General features: G+C 42.6%; 1 pseudogene; it reads right to left on the minus strand.

The window, feature by feature from the left end:
- Window positions 1-888: 888 nt before the first annotated feature.
- LOC100612223 (large ribosomal subunit protein eL13-like) lies at window positions 889-1,452 on the minus strand (annotated as a pseudogene).
- Between the last annotated feature and the right edge of the window lie 1,688 nt (window positions 1,453-3,140).

Genomic DNA, 3,140 nt, shown 5'->3' on the forward strand with positions numbered 1-3,140 from the left:
CATGAGAGAATGTAAAAATCAAGATTCCAGTTTAACTTGCAATTCATGATTGCTCTTCTGCTTTTGCCTTGATTATTGAAAGGAATAAAGTTTTTGAATATTGTCCTAAGGACTTTGGTTTAGAAGAGCATTAATCAGCTTTTCCTTTCCACCATTTGTGTTAAGCTTCAACAGTAGAGTATATTTGGATGCTACCCTGAACTTTTCAACTTTTCTTTGTTTGTCTTCCCTTCTTCTTTCTTTTTCTTTTTCCCTCCCTCCCTCCCTTCCTTCCTTCCTCCCTCTTTATTTTTCTCTTTCTTTTCTCCTTCCCTCCTTCCTTCTTTCTTTTCTTTTCTTTCTTTTCTTCTTCTCTTTTCTTTTCTTCATTTTAGAGACAGGGTCTCTCACTCTGTCACCCAGGCTCAAGTGCAGTGGTGTAGTCCTGGGCTCATGCCACCCTCCCATGTCATCCTCCTGAGTTGCAAGGACTACAGGTGCACACCACCGTGCTCAGATAATTTTTAATTATTTATTTTATTTTTCCTTTTCTGTTTTGAGACAGAGTCTCACTCTGTTGCCCAGGCTAGAGTATAGTTATGTGATCTTGGCTCACTGCAACCTCCACCTCCCAGGTTCAAGCGATTCTCCTGCCTCAGCCTCCCGAGTAGCTTGGATTACAAGCATGTACCTCCATGCCTGGCTAATTTTTGTATTTTTAGTAGAGATGGGTTTTGCCATGTTGGCCAGGCTGGTTTTGAACTCCTGACTTCAAGTGATCGCCCTCCCAAAGTGCTGGGATTACAGGCGTGAGCCACCACACTTGGCTCAACTTTTCGTTTTTTCTTTTATTTTTTTTCCTCTTTATTTTTTACTGTTGATTTATTACAAGTCCCCAGGGCTTTATCTTTATTTTTTTTCAATATCCTGTTCTTCAGCTTCCTTGGTTCTTTTTACCCATATGCAGAAGAGCTGGGCATTTGTGCAGGCCACATGGAGACTAGCAAAGGCCTTGGAGTTCTTCCCTTCCTCAGTGATGCCTCGGGCTTTCTCCTTCTTATAGACATTCTGGACAGGCATAAGTAGTCCTGTCAGCTACTGGGGCAATTTCAGTTCTTCAGCAGAACTGTCTCCCTTCTTGGGGGCCAAGGGCTTCCTGGGGAAGAGGATGAGTTTAGAGCGGCACTCCATCAGCACTGCACATTGGCTTGCAGGGACTCAGTGGACTTGTTTTGCCTTCTCGGATCCACAGAGATGTCAGTGTTCTGTGCCACCTTCTTGTGAATACCAACCACCCTTAACTCCTCCATGCTGAAGCCCTGGCCAGCGTGTACTTTGGTATGATACCTCACCATGCAGCACCTTACTATGGGCCGGATGGGTCCAGACGTGGTTGAACCATGTAGCCACACACCACTGCCAGTGCTTGTTGAAGTGGGACTTGAAGATCATGCCTTTCCTGCTGGGCTCCATGGCTGACTATGGCCCTCCTGTGCAAGAAAACAGCTGAGTGGAAAGGGCTCAACTTTTCTTAAATGACAAAGAAGAAAGAGAATTTAACTGCAGTTTGCTGTTTTTAGTAGCCTGGTATCCTGGCAATTTACACCAGCTATTTGAGGTTGAACCTTACTACTTACCAGTCAGAATTGTTGATTAAGAGGAAAGAAAATAAAGTAACACATAGAAAGTTCAATAAATACATGAGACTTAGGAACAGGAGAAATTTGAAGATAGGCACTAACTGGGAATAAATTTGAAAAGGGATAATTACTTATAATACTCAGAGCAAGAAAGAGTAGAAATGACAATACGTTTTCCCAGTAATATCAACAATCAACACTATTTTTTATCATAGTAGTAAAAAAAAAGTTTAGTTTTTTTTTAGACAGAGTCTTGCTCTGTTGCCCAGGCTGGAGTGCAGTGGCGCAACCTTGGCTCACTGCAACTTCTACCTCCTGGGTTCAAATGATTCTCTTGCCTCAGCCTCCTGAGTAGCTGGGATTACAGGCACGTGCCACCACACCTGGCTAATTTTTGCATTTTTGGTAGAGACGGGGTTTCACCATGTTGGCCAGGCTGGTCTTGAACTCCTGACCTCGAGTGATCCATGCTCCTTGGCCTCCCAAAGTGCTGAGATTACATGCATGAGCCACCACGCCCAGCTGAAAGTTCTGACCTTATGCTGTTAATTTTTTTTATTATACTTTAAGTTTTAGGGTACATGTGCACAATGTGCAGGCTAGTTACATATGTATACATGTGCCATGTTGGTGTGCTGCACCCATTAACTTGTCATTTAACATTAGGTATATCTCCTAATGCTATCCCTCCCCCCTCCCCCCACGCCACAACAGGTCCCGGTGTGTGATGTTCCCCTTCCTGTGTCCATGTGTTCTCATTGTTCAATTCCCACCTATGAGTGAGAACATGCGGTGTTTGGTTTTTTGTTCTTGCAATAGCTTGCTGAGAATGATGGTTTCCAGCTTCATCCACGTCCCTACAAAGGACATGAACTCATCATTTTTTATGGCTGCATAGTATTCCATGGTGTATATGTGCCACATTTTCTTAATCCAGTCTATCATTGTTGGACATTTGGGTTGGTTCCAAGTCTTTGCTATTGTGAATAGTGCCGCAATAAACATGCGTGTGCATGTGTCTTTATAGCAGCATGATTTATAATCCTTTGGGTATGTACCCAGCAATGGGATGGCTGGGTCAAATGGTATTTCTAATTCTAGATCCCTGAGGAATCGCCACACTGACTTCCACAATGGTTGAACTAGTTTACAGTCCCACCAACAGTGTAAAAGTGTTCCTATTTCTCCACATCCTCTCCAGCACCTGTTGTTTCCTGACTTTTTAATGATCGCCATTCTAACTGGTGTGAGATGGTATCTCATTGTGGTTTTGATTTGCATTTCTCTGATGGCCAGTGATGATGAGCATTTTTTCATGTGTCTTTTGGCTGCATAAATGTCTTCTTTATTTTTTAAAAAAATTCAAACCCACAGTAGCTTTTTATCTACCCCAGTGCTGACAATGAGCCCAGAAATGATCAACATTTCAGGAAGGTCCTGCAAGAATTGCTTGAAGAACAATTGATTCTATTCATATTCTTTTCTTTATTCCTGTTCATAAACTTACATGGACCTATGGAG

This window comes from Pan troglodytes, chromosome 7, assembly GCF_028858775.2.
Source record: "Pan troglodytes isolate AG18354 chromosome 7, NHGRI_mPanTro3-v2.0_pri, whole genome shotgun sequence".
Classification (NCBI taxonomy): Eukaryota; Metazoa; Chordata; class Mammalia; order Primates; family Hominidae; genus Pan; species Pan troglodytes.